General features: G+C 49.9%; 1 protein-coding gene across 1 annotated transcript in view; it reads right to left on the bottom strand.

Annotated features, from left to right (window-relative positions):
• plxna1b (plexin A1b) overlaps positions 1 to 13,781 on the bottom strand; it is a 183,512-nt gene that overhangs the window by 116,802 nt on the left and 52,929 nt on the right. The window lies entirely within an intron of this gene.

Raw genomic sequence — 13,781 nt, 5'->3', positions numbered from 1 at the left:
TTCAGTCGAGGCTCTGGAGGCCCCCTAGTGTGCAGCGGCAGGATAACGGCGGGAAGACGCAATAAATAAAGGGTACAGCGTGTAAAATTCTGCCATCTAGTGGCCAGGTTTTAAATTGCAGCCCTCAGTCGCTGTGTGCTACGGTGGCCTGCACATCCAAACTTAGATACCTCGTTCACCTTCTTCTTCGTTGGTTTATTTGATGCCGCGGAGTTCACCCTAAATACGAAACGCGTATTCAGGCGGGCCGGATTGTCCACACCAGGCTTCCTTAGAAATACCCTCGTCTATGTGCACATAGATAGATACAGTTTTACACTTTTAATAATGTATTTATGGGCTGTATGTTCAGCTTATACCGATATAAAAATCATAAATCAGGCCACAGTTTAGACACTGGACCTTTCAAGAAGAGGCCAAGTGATGCGTAGAGGAGTGGTCGTGCACTGCCGCCCATGCACGCACGCACATACACACACACGTGCATGCACACTCGGTGTAAACATGACCTACAAGCCCACTTATTTCCAACCGGCAGCCCCGACGCCGAGGGGACGCTGCGGCAAGCAACCCCCCGCCACCCACCCCTTCGTCCCTCCTCTTCCTCTTCCTCCTGCCACCGCCGCCCTGACTACTGTTGCCACGGCAACCGAGGAGCAGCAGTCCTGCCAGCCACAGTGGGGATTAGAAGACAAACTTGGAGTAAAGAAAGAACGAACGAGCCCCAATGTGACTGGTGGAGGCTTTCATCGCGGGGCGTGGACCGCGTTTCTTCCTCCTGCATCTGCTGCATCGAAATATTAGTATTATTATTATGGATATGGATGCACCAGTAGCACTTTTTGACAGAACGAGTGGGGTACAAGTACTTGTATTCCAGTACTCGCTGATACCAATAATGAGTACTTAATAAGGCCATTACACATTATAGAATAAGAATCCCCACTATATTTTTTTCTACAGCAGGGTGACTGTCACAAGTGTGCAGTACAAACACAAATTCAGCTAAATTGTCACGCACATATGTACAACTGGTATTGGTGTCGATATACTGGCGTGTATTTTATGAGTACGATTAGAGCACTCAGCTGTTATCGGCGAATCTCCAATAATAATAATGAAGCCAATGTCTTGCTGCGCCGAAACTGCGGCACAGGAAGAAGCTAAGAGTCGCGAACAGACTCGAGTCTGACGGACCTGCAGCAGGACGTGACGAGGAGCTGAAGGTCCTGAAACCACCACCGCTCTCTGCTGGGCCACGCCCCCTTCCGTGGTGGGCTGCTGTCCCGACCCGCTCCAAGGTTATCGGTAATCCAATAGGCACATTCCCCTACACACACACACACACACACACACACTCAGCCGATATCCTGAGAGCAGAAACATCCGGAAAGGAATCCTGAGCAGGTCGCTCTGCTTCCCGTCCGCCCGCCTCCCTGACACCATGAAGGGGTTTCCGCCTCGGCTCTGGTTTCCTCTGATGCCACCGTATCCTCTCAGTGTGTGGCTGCGTGTGTGTGTGTGTGTGTGTGTGTACTGGCCAAGGCTCGGACTAGTGGGTTTTCAGATGAACCCAATGCTGGTGCTGCTGCTCACGGCTCAAACTTTGCAGACAGTCAGCGGCACTGAACTACATCAGTTGAACTATAATCACGAGAACTTCCACCAGAGAGCCTTATGGAACAGCAACATTCTGTTATTTCTGGGCCACCAGTGGCCCGTAAACATGCAGCAGAAGGCTCTGATGCTGCAGGTCCTCTGGCTGCAGCTCGGGGCAAGACGCCGAATTAGCATGGAGCAGCGGTGCGTGAGGCCTGAGAGGGCGACTGGACTGGGACTGGAGTTACAGTACATGGCTGCATGGAAGCTGCTGCTCAGGTTTATGCAGCCTCGTTTTTTTAATCTGCTCTATTTTATTTAAACCAATTTGTGTGTTCTAAGTCGTTCATTTTATTGAAGCAAACTTTCAAAAGTGAAATATTTTTATTTTTTTCAAATAGTGTTATAGGACAACAGTTTTTTTCTGTTCTGCTGTTTTTGCACATGACAAATGACTCACTGTCCACGGATCTGTGGTAAAGCAGTGAAGGGAGTTCCTCTTTTAAGCTTCCGTCACAACAAAGTGGTTCATCCAGCAGCCCAGTGATCACAGTGTTGAACTCAGTCATACTGCCGCTTCTGTGAATATGACTGAGCATCTCTTTTGTCTATGTGTGTGTGTTGGTGCACTTGCTGCCTCTCATTGGCTCACCTTTCTGTGTGAACTAACAATGGTTAATGATCATGTGCATATACAAATATGTGTGTGTGCGTGTGTGTGTGCGTGTGTGTGTGTGTGTGTGTGTGTGTTTGTATGTGTGCGCGCTCTCTCTGGGGAGCCTGTCTGTGAGGCTTTAATTAGTCTAATCCACTGGCAACACATGGACGGAGGAGTTGAGGAGGACGGTGGAGGTCGCTGGGAGGGAGAGGGAGCAGAAAGAGAGCAGAGTCTCTGCTGCCACTCCATCTCCAGCACACACACACACACACACACACACACACACACACACACACACACACACACACACACACACACACACACACACACACACCTCCATCTTGCTTCCTGGCAGTGTCGGTGTCTGGCCAGAACGCTGCAGAAAACCCCCAGCGGGGAGGAAGCAGAGTGTGTTTCCAGAAATGGCCACAGGTGCCGCCGGGAGGCCGGCAAAACTCTTTCCAGGAGAGACGTTCAAATAGCGTCCGGGCTAAACGGGCAATTAAATAGAACAGTGAGAGCTTAATTGGCGCCGGGCAATTTAGAGCGACGCTGCGCAATTAAGGCAGGTTTTTCGGAGGCGGGAGGCTCTGCGGCGCTCTCGCTCGCACCGGAGCGCCAGATCGGGACTATTTATCGGAGAGGACGGCATGGAGGAGCGAAGGGGAGGAAGTGGAGGGAGGAGGGAGGAGGAGGGATGGGGTGCGAGAGGAGAGGAGATGCGCAAACAAATGCTAGCCTTGGGAATAGATGCAATCAGCTCAGTCAGTCAGCTAATGACTAATTCCGCAGAGGGAAAACGGGTGGAACGGAGAGCGAGGAGCGACAGTGTGAGCGAGAAATCAAAAAGGGAGGGAAGAAAAAATAAGAGCCGGGGAATGATGGGAGGGAGACGGATGCGCCCATGACTAATTAAAGAGTCCATCGGTTCGGAAGATGGGAGGAGGCGGCGGCGGCGAGGGTGGCTAAATATTTTACCAAGAGGAGGAAATGATGATGAGACTCCTCCAACGCCGGGCAGATTTTCCCGACGGCGGCGGCGAGGACGGAGCCGCAGGAGAGAAGCAAAAACAAACCTCGGCGAGGCGAAGCAAAGCAAAGCGGAGCAGAAGGAGAAAAAGTCCTCCTCCTTCTCCTAAATGCCCAATTCTTAATTTTTAAGGGGCTGGCGGATGAAAACGCTGCAGCCGCCGAGGTCAACTGGGCCCATAATGGAGCCATTAGCTGTTGTTTTGTTGTGCTCTTGGATCTCGCTAATGGTTAAAAAAAAAAAAAAAAGAGTGGGGGTGGGAGTGATGGAGGGTAGAAGGGAAAAAAACCCAATAACCACATCCACAGTTTGAGCAACAGTTACTTCTGTTAATTAGCGCCGCATGAAGAGGCAGTCGTCAATTAGCGGAGGAGAGGACGCGGCGGACGGGCGAGTCGGAGGAAACCCGGAGCCAGCCGCTCACCCCGGCCCACCGCCACGCCCACGGATTAGCCGGCGAGGAGGAGCTGGGCCTTCCGCTCCACTGTCACCGAGTCCGGCGCTAACAGGATTAGCCGCGGGGGGGGGGGGGGAGGAGGGGTGCGCTACGTGGCTGCTAGCGACGGGTTAGCTCGCCGGCTAATGGTGGGACACGACTAGCGGGTAAAAAGCAGAGAAGTCGAGCAAATCCATTCAGTAGGTGCTGGACTCAAAATGAATCACAAGTAGATCGAGAAAACGCTCTTCTTCTTCATCTTAATCACAGAGCGCCGCATTTTAAACCTGCCCCGAAGGGTCACATGATAAGTCACATGATCAGGAAAAAAAACAAACACTGTGATATGTAGATATAGAAATGGCAAATATTCACGTACGCACAATACATCAAAAGACAAGACACGACTGGCGGGGCAGCAGAGGGGAGGAGGCAGCGGGTGGTGGGTGGTGGGGGGGGTCGCTTGATGGAGGGGAGCTGGGGGGGGGTTAGGGGTAATTAGTCAGACAGCGGGGTGGTTGGGGGCTGGGGGAGGGGTCACCACCCTGCTGCGAGGGAGCCGCGAGCGAGCTGTTGCACTTGAACCCCGGTTGTTGATTCTGTTCGTACTTGGGAGTTTCCTCCTCGGCGCCACTCGACCCCAAAATAAAGCAACCGTCTTTTTAACCGCCTGGCAGATTGGTGGGCAGCGTGGTCGCGGGCTCAACAAGAGTCCGGGGCGGAGACGCGGGAGCACGTTTGTTTCCTTCCCCGGCGCACCAGAAAAAACATTAATCTTCTTAACGTCACTAAAGCGGAGGAACGAATCAAAAACAATCTATTAAAAATCTATTAGCCTGGCAATGAGTAATCTGATGAACACAGCACAGTCACTCCCCTCCAATCACACAGTGTGTGCATGTGTGTGTGTGTGTGTGTGTGTGTGTGTGTTCTTTCTTCACAGTAGATTACCTAATTTGATAGTAACTCTCATATTTAGCCTTGTTTACCCTCGTCATTAGTTATGAACGGAGGACGGCGAAGCTCCTCGCATCCAAATGAAGTGTGTTTCCAGAAATGGGAGGGAGCTGCTGCTGGAGAACACACAGGGTTCATCTTCACGACACCTTCACGGTGAACAGCTGTTCAGCGTTCCTCTCTCCATGTATGGGCCAACACCACAACAATTTGCGCTGGAGCCAAAGGATGGGATGGGATCGCTGCGTTTTCCAACGTGGGATTAAAAGGACGTTGCTGAAGCATGAAAAATAAATTAATTAATTAATTAAAAAAAAAAAAAGAGTCCAGCTCGTGCAGATCTCTGCACCAAACATGCACCGAGTACACTGCGGTGGCGGCGGTGGTGGGCTCTTTTGATGTTGCATCCTGAGATGTCTGGTGCAGATGACCTAGAAACAGCGCTCGCTGGTCCTCTGGCTGCCGATGATCATGTGAGCGTCCCGCTGCCTGCACCAGCCTCCTCTAATCTTCCTTTAAAAAATGGATCGCAGCGTGCCGCATTTATTATTCATTTTCCTCCCTTTTCTATTTTTCCCTCTTTTTTTCTTCCCCCAACGCCGCCGTTCCTCCCGTTTCTTTTCCTTCAGCTCCCCCCCCCCCGCCCCCCCCGCCTCACCGTCGACTCCTCACTTTTTGCCTCGTTAGCCCGCCTTGCCGGCGCTGGGTTGGGACGGGCGTTGTTGCAGGTAGAGGACCCGCGTCGCCCGACTAACTCCGCGTGCCAGTTACCTCACGGAGGGAGGGTTCGCACACCCCGCCACCGATGAAAAGGGCCAGTAGTTGCCACTAGATTCACAAAGGGTTGATATTTATCAAGATTTGCAGAGGAGCGCAAATCCACTCGGAGCGGCGGAGTTTGGTAGCGAGGCGGGAAACGCGGCTCATTATGGCAAATGAGGCTCGCGCAGAATAAAGGTGCCGAGTCGCTGCCGTAATGAGAGCGAGAGTGGGCGGGTTCACAGGAAGGAACGAGTGTGACAATCTTTTTTTTTCTCTCCACAGAGGCTCCTCATTACGCTCCACAAGGGTTTTTTTTTTTTTTTTTTTGGGGGGGGGGGGGGTTTCTGAGGATGCGCACGTATTAATACATGCAAACTTCTGCATCCCCAGCCCTCCTTTACGTCCACGTCGGCTCGTCCCTCTAATGAGGGGAGAGTGATGAGAGAGGGAGCGGCTGCATCCACGCCCGACGCCATGCTATCGTTATCGAGCGGGGGGGGGCAGCTTTTGATCGCAGGCGGAGACAGACGGACGGGAGAGACGGAGGAGTGGGAGAGAGAGAATGTGAAACGCGGAGAAGCGAAGCTCCCGAGTCCGAGACGAGAGCGAGACCCTGAAAAAGTGGTCTGACGACGGTCTTGAGACCAAGGCCAATCTCCAGTACTGCAACACCCGACAGTCTGCAGTCGGCCCTCAGCAAACCTGGGCCGATTCGATCTAAACATCGATAGTATTGATACCAGGGTGAGTATCGGTATCGGGTCAATACTTACGTGATGAGATTGATACTTCTGCTGCAGTACCGGCAAATCTCTCCGCTCCGATTGCATAACCTACGTCCTTGGTGGCGGGCGGGGGGGCGGAGGGGCGGAGGGTGCGGTGGTGCAAGTAGCTCGTAGCCCTGAGCCGATTTCACGGCAAGTTGCCCGTCAAGAATATGCGGCAGGTGCTCTTTGCTCGGCTCGGCTCGGCTCGGCTCGGCTCGGCTCGTCACGCTGCGGCTCAACCGAGCCGTGTGTAATTGTGGAGAGACAGACGGGAACGGCGGCGGCAGCGGCACGTTTCGCCGGCGGATTTGGGGGGGGTGAAACATCCTGATAAGATGGGATGAGTGATGGCGGCGCGCGCAGAAGTTAAATTAGGTGGAAAAACGGTGTTAAACGCAAAGTGCAGATTATCTGTTTTGTCTCCGCCGCCTGAACTTCTATTTCCTCCACCGTGGCTGATCCTCTTTCATCAGTCACTTCATCTCTGCCTCCTCCTGCTCATCCGTTCTGCATTTAATGGGCGCGCGTGTGTGTGTGTGTGTGTGTGTGTGTGTGTGTGCGTGCTCCTGCCTCTCTGCCCGAGTGTGTTTTTGTGCAACCGCACGCAGTTGTGTGAACTAATGACCGAGAGGCTCCACCAGACGCTCGCACAAAGCCGGCCTCTGTGCCGCCGGCCCGGACCAACAACTCGTGGCCCAGCACACACACACACACACACACACACACACACACACACACACACACACACGGCAACAAAAGAAAGATAACATTTTCTGATTACAATTCCCAGTCCTTAATCTTTTCTTTCTCGGGTTTTTGTTTTGCAGCAGAGAGATAAAACCCAACATGAAGGTAAACAAACTCATCTCTTCCATCGTCACCTCTGATTGGCTGCAGCGACTCTGAGGGTCCGGCAGCGTTTGCAAGGTTCCCCGTATTTGGGTGGAGGTCTCGGCTAAAAGCTGAGAGTGTGGACGCAGGCATTTAAATGCAAACTGCATGCGCACACACATGTACACACACACACAGACACACACACACACACACACACAGACACACACACACACAAAGAGAGTTTGACAGGGCAGCATTATGTGCCAGCAGACTGGGGATCATTAGTCAATTAGGGCGTGACACGGCCTCCTAGCAGTGACACAGTCTGTCCCAGTGGAATACAGCCAGTGACCTCACACAGCAACACACACGAGCACACAAACAGTCACCTTTTATTATTGCAACCCCGCCGGGGCCACGTAAGCACCGTGTTCACTTTAATGACAGCGCGCCGCACGCAGATTGTGACGTCCGGAAGCGGCTGTGAGCTAAACTGAAAGATCCGGTTTTCATAACCGTCATCTTTTCCTGTTGGCGTCGGTGCTTTTCCATCTGGGACAACGCTCTATTGTGCAGACTTCCACTCGTACGGAAACGCAAAGAACAAACGCGGCAGCCTGCTTATGTAAAAGTGCTACTTAAATAAAACAAACAGCTGCCTTCAAGATTGAGGATCAACACCACCGCCACAAAAATCAAGGCAAATACAGTTTGCTGAAGGTCACTGATCCAGAAGCCAACCGATAAAATCCTCGGCAGCTTCCTGAGTTAAATGACACCCATCTGTCAGAGGAGCCACTTTCACTGGGTGAGCTGCATCGTGTTGTTTCACTCGCAGCAAAGTCATTTCAAATAACACAAGCCGACACGCGCGCTCGTCCTTTATCATTTCGGCTTCGATAAATCCCCGACGTCCCAATTAAAATGCTGGTTATTTAAGGATAAAAAACCAAATTCGGTGGTGTTAATTGCTCCGGACTGCTGAATTTTATACGAGCGGCGTCTTCTCTCCCGGCTGTTCTTTGAACAACTCGGTCTCGGCTCCTCCAATAAAAACCGGCGAGCAACCTGACGAAAATCTGGTTTCCTGGAGCTGCTGCTCATAAAAGCTAACCGCGCTTACCTCAAAGCACTTTTCAAGGATCAAACCCCATCTGGCGCTAAGATTTTTCCAGGCGCTATCTGCTCGGCTGCCGCCGTCATTCCTGCCGAACCGACGGCGGCTCACGTTCTTGCTCAAGGGCACCTCGACCAATGCTAATCAGTTTACGGGAAGGACTTTCGGCGGCGCAGGAGGCAATTACGTTATCTTTTGAAAAGGAGATGTTCACACCCCAAATCACAGAGAGAGGGAGAGAGAGAGAGAGAGAGAGAGAGCGAGAGAGAGAATCCATCTGCTGAGGTTTGGTTATTTTATTTTTTATTTGTTGCCGTAACAGCACCTCCAAGACGGAAACTTGGGCCACAGTTCTACTTACTCAGGATGCTCTAATGAGGATTTTGTGTGTGTGTGTGTGTGTGTGTGTGTGTGTGTGTGTGTGGGGGGGGGGGGGGGGGGGGTTACAACCACTGATCACCAATGATTATATCTGACAATCACAGCAACAAACAGTTAGCTGATGCCAATCAAGACGTTGTATTTTACCCGAGCCCACTGATTGTTCAGAAATTGCTGATTAGACCCGTTCTAGTTCCACTGTGTTCCTCTGATTTTAACACCAGTTATAAGATATTTCCCTTTTTGTTGGGCTCCTTTGCGAGTGAGAAAATTTAAATGCAAACTCAAAACTCGCTGAACACTATGTAAATGAAGGCATTGTAACAAACCTGAGCCATGACGAAAAACTGGAAAGGTTCATGAAAAGTCTCTGAGGGATCATAAAACGATGACACCGGCACTTCTGATTGGCCGTCTTGCCAACGATCTCCAATCGCTGAATATCAGCCGGAATCCGATTGGTGGACGGCCAATCAAAACACCCCGACAGGAGCTGGAAGACGGATAATCTTCCCGTCTTTTATGGCCATTTTGTGGTATCGCAACGTGAAACACTGATGGAAAGAAAAAAAAAATGTCCTTAAGGCCACCTAAGGTGTTTTTTTGACTTCCTGCGCTGAAAGATTCCTCCCAATTTCCCCATAAAAACTTGAGTTTCATCCATGAAATATATACCACCGCCTAAAACACCCTTCCCTTGATATCAACTCGCCAGAGTTTATTTCAATTTTTATTTCTGGTTTGTAACGCCTACTTTTTCTGCCTGTTGACAAGTGTGCATTATCTGAACCGCCATCCACCGACAACACCGGTGTCGTTTGTCTGCTCCAACCACTTGATGGAAAAGAACCTGATTCAATTTTTTTCTACACCATTGGTCCAGCTTGCTTCAGTGCAGAAGATGATTTCCTTCTACGCTGAAGCAGAAACTTGCCGTCATGTGGATCCTTGCGGCCTGTTTGGACGATCCCTCTCAGTGCACCCACCTGAGGCTGGCACCGCCACAATGGCGACACACACAGACACACACAGACGGAGGGAGCTGGCGGGGGGAGGGTGGGGGGGGGGCTCCTACCACCTGGCACACTGGCCATGTACACACAGCAGATGGCTGGTATCAGCCCTCCAAGGAGGCCACAGCTGAGGAATCCTGACGCTGCTCCGTGTGTGTGTGTGTGTGTGTGTGTGTGTGTGTGTGTGTGTGTGTGTGTGTGTGTGTCAGTCAGAGAGTCCAACCTGAAAAGCGGCACTTACAATAGGTATTGGATTATCGACTGGGATCCCCGCTTTCATCTGAGGGGCCTGGAGTGTGCGTCTGTGTGTGTGTGTGTGTGTGTGTGTGTGTGTGTGTGTGTGTGGGTCACAATGGATGGATGCCCTTTCATTGTCAATGCTCAACAGTGCCTTGAAGTGCACGAGCGGTCAGGAGAATCGGACCGAAACGGCAAAAGTTCCACTTGAGTGTCTGTCTGCCGACTGTTCAACAGCAGCAGGAGGGGGCGCTAGCGAGTCGTGGCTGCGTACCGAACCTCCATACATGTGATCCATCTCATCGAAATATCTTTAACCTATCTTTCGGTGCCAGATTCCGACATAGTCAAGAATGCAAGTCTCATTTCTTGCACGTGTGTCCAGACTTAAAGTCGCTTGGTGATTGGCTTTCACATTACAGAGGTGTGAACTGAAAGACCCCCACGGGGTGAAAATTAGCGCCACACCAACTGTGGCTCCCACTTCATTAAGGTGAATCAAAATACAGAAAAATGCTACATTTGTAACAAGGATGTCGCGGGAAAGGATGGAAAGACAACCAACTTTTGGAGGAAATCCTGATTTGAATCACGCGTTAAATGGAAAACAAACATTTTGTGCATTAATGGTGACGTATTTTTGTTGCCGTTCAAATTGGTTCTAAAAACAAAAAAATATTCTGGAACCGCTATCGAAACTAAGGTATCAAAAGTGGCGTCGTATTCAAAAGTTCTGAATGACACCCAGCCCTGCCGGGTCGAACAGGCGGAGTGAATCAGGAAGTGAATGAAGGGTGATAATCAGGTGCAGCAGCAGTCGGATGACTGGAATGAGTTGTTCACACGGTTACGGCTCTTCTCCTCACACTCTTACATCTGCGTCACGTCCCCCCCCCCCCCCCCTGCCTCCCCCCCTCACGGTCTCAGTCCCATTAAAGCAGAACTCATTAGTAAAAGCAACCCCTGGTGAATGCGCGCGCACGTGTGTGCCAGCGTGTGTGTGTGCGTGTGTGTGTGTGTGGACGAGTGGCCCACGGAGCACAGTGGGACTTCATTAGTGCACCAAGCGAGTTGTTTGCGCCGCCGCCGCCGCCTTGTTGCACCGGGCAACCTTGGGCGATGGAATCGGCTAAAAATAGACTGAGTTAGTGTAGGATAAGAGAAGATGCTGAGGCACCTCAAAGCTCAGAGTCACTTCCTGCTGGAGCCTCTGAGCACTTGTAATGTTGGAGTTTCCGAGTATTCGCAATGGTTCTTTCGTCGTTAAGGCGAAGAACCGGTTGTGTTTGTCGAGGCTTCCTTCTTAGTATGATACCGACGTGAGATCAAACCCAAGTTTGTTCCCCTGAAACTTCTCCAAAAACTCATCAACACAGGTCAAGAGTGGTGAAATTTTTAGATACGTTGAAGAAAAAAAAAATCACAAATCTGCCTCGACAGCAGCCCCCATGAAACACAAAAAACACCCCTGTCGTCACTACGGAGGTCGTAGAGCGATGGAGCAAAAAAAAAAAACAACTTCTGCGTCTCATCAAGAGCTACAATGAATGAGATGGAAGAGGAACAAAGTGCAGAATTTATAGAAGCAAAATCCTAACAATTTTAAAAGTTAAGGATAAGAAACTAGGAGTACACACGTGTTGTTGGTTTCACAGTCACGTGTACGACAGACACAACATGAATTACAAATATTATTCATCTCAGCTTCGAGGTCAACACCGTTTGATGATGGACTGGATGATGGATTCCTCACAAGTTGAGCCCTGAGAAAACATGTGTGTATAGATCACGTTAATGAAAAACTGTGGCCATGAGAGCCGCCTCTTTTTTTTTTCATTCTCCTGATTTTTAATATTTTTGGTGACCAGAAATCAATAAAGCCGTAGTCGTTGAGGCTTTGATCTTTTCAATAGTTCTTTTTACAGGCCATCACATCCATCACAACCACATTCACATTGATTTTTAATGACTGAACTGCCACCAAACAAACATTAAGGCCACATTTGCAAAAGACGACCAGACAGTCATTTGGGTCTTTGATGTCTTTTCTGTGTGCAGAATCTCAGGAGCTCATGTGGCTCATTTGTAGGCGGTATTTACGACACACAAGTGATTGTTTTTATTACATGTTAGTTACTGGGAAGTGCAGGGCGAGGTCCCACCCACCCCTGCTTGCAGGACGACTTTATTCCTTTATTTATTTAATTTCCGTGCGAAATAACAAGGCAGCCAAAATAACTGCAGGCTGTTTGGCTCTGCTGTCTTGCACACACACACACACACACACGCACACGCGCACAAAGCCACTCGCACCTACGGAGACTAGCTTAGCGCCTCGATCCCGGGTGTCACTTTGCATGGAAGAAAATAAAACACACAGTGCACGGCGACAGCCAGCTAAATAAAGGGATCGCTGGGCGTCGCTGGGCAAAACCTACGGAGGACCGAACCGTTTGTTGTCTAACGTCTGCTCGTAAACACACACGCACTCGCACACGCACAAATCGAGTGCGAGTGACAAACGCACAGACGTCGCGTGCATACACAAACGCGCATTTTAAAAAGGCGCAAAAACGCGCTGGCTGATTATACATTCATAACAGTGAATGGCTGACAGGTCTTGAGCAGCGCCGAGGAACCGGGGGTGAATTCTAATGAGCTACTATTTACCCTGAGAGCTCCGTCTTCCATTGACTGCATACACACACGGCAAAATGTAGCACAAAGTAACCAACACCCAGTCGACACACACACACACACACACACACACACACAGCGACGACACAGAATTGCAATGATGTGAGGATATTCATATAGATCCGTCGTGGGAGTCGATGACTTGGAGCCAAGAGAAACATCCCGGCGGTCTGGAATCTCACGTCTGTGACTTGCGTGAGGAGCCGAGTCGCGTTCACTTCAATGTCGAGAGAAAATGGCAAACTGAGCTGAAAATCTTCGGCAGTCTTTTTGAACGTGCGCGACACAAAGCAGGAGGGGCTGATTGCAGCCAAACAACCGGAGCGAGCTGCCGTGCAACTGGCCGATGCCGTTGAATCGGACCAGGACGCAGGAAGTCGTCGCTGCTTTACTGAGATTTTTAACTGACTTACATCACATGAAACCCTACAACGGTTGTACCGATCAGAGGAATGTGGGCGGAGCCTCCCTGGCCAGGTGGGGCTGAGGCCGCCGACAGGTGAAATTTCAATTTCATGTGAAGGATTGCACAACTTTAAAGCTCCAGTGTGTCAAATTTTTTCTAAGGAATTTAGGTATTGGTAAGGAGTGCGTTTCATATGTAGGGCGCTGTCAAGCCGGCATTCTTAAAAAATGCCAGCAAATTATGGCAGCAGGAACAACACCCTTATTGCTTTATGTACATTATGTATGTAGTAACCTATTATTATTATTTTAATTTATATTTTGCTTGTTTCAATGTTTTCGTTGATAGAATAAAACAGTTTATTATTATTATTATTATCATTATTATTATTATTATTATTATTATTACTATTAGTAGTAGTAGTAGTAGTAGTAGTAATAGTAGTAGTAGTAGTAGTAGTACATAGATGAGGCATATAAAAGCAGTCAAAGAGAGATGGTTGATTTAAAACCATCCTTAAATGTTTGTATTTCTGTGCTTTGAAGTGACTGAATAAATTCAATCAACCAATCAATAAACCGCGCCACATTTTACAGACTGGACACCTTTAAGAAAAAGAATTCTATCGCACATCGGCCTCAAACTCAAGCAGAAATCCTGTGGAATCCGCCCTCCCCCGTCCTCTCCTCTCGACCCGCCCACCTGAATTCATCCCGCCGCTACCGAGAGCCATTTGCCGGTCGACGTCGGATTGATTGAACGCGATGGTCTTAAAAATTAGAGGCCGGGCGGCGGAGCGGCGACGGGAGAGCGGCGGTAACATTTTATGTCGGCCGTGACGGCCGTCGCAATCGATGGAGGAACCAGACACAGATAGCTTTTAAATT

The sequence above is a fragment of the Nelusetta ayraudi genome, unplaced genomic scaffold (genome assembly GCF_046127955.1).
Source record: "Nelusetta ayraudi isolate G7.1 ecotype Tasmania unplaced genomic scaffold, CSIRO-AGI_Nayr_v1 ptg000168l, whole genome shotgun sequence".
Taxonomy (NCBI): domain Eukaryota; kingdom Metazoa; phylum Chordata; class Actinopteri; order Tetraodontiformes; family Monacanthidae; genus Nelusetta; species Nelusetta ayraudi.
Note: the sequence above shows the minus strand (reverse complement) of the source record. Positions and strands in the feature narration are given on the sequence as shown.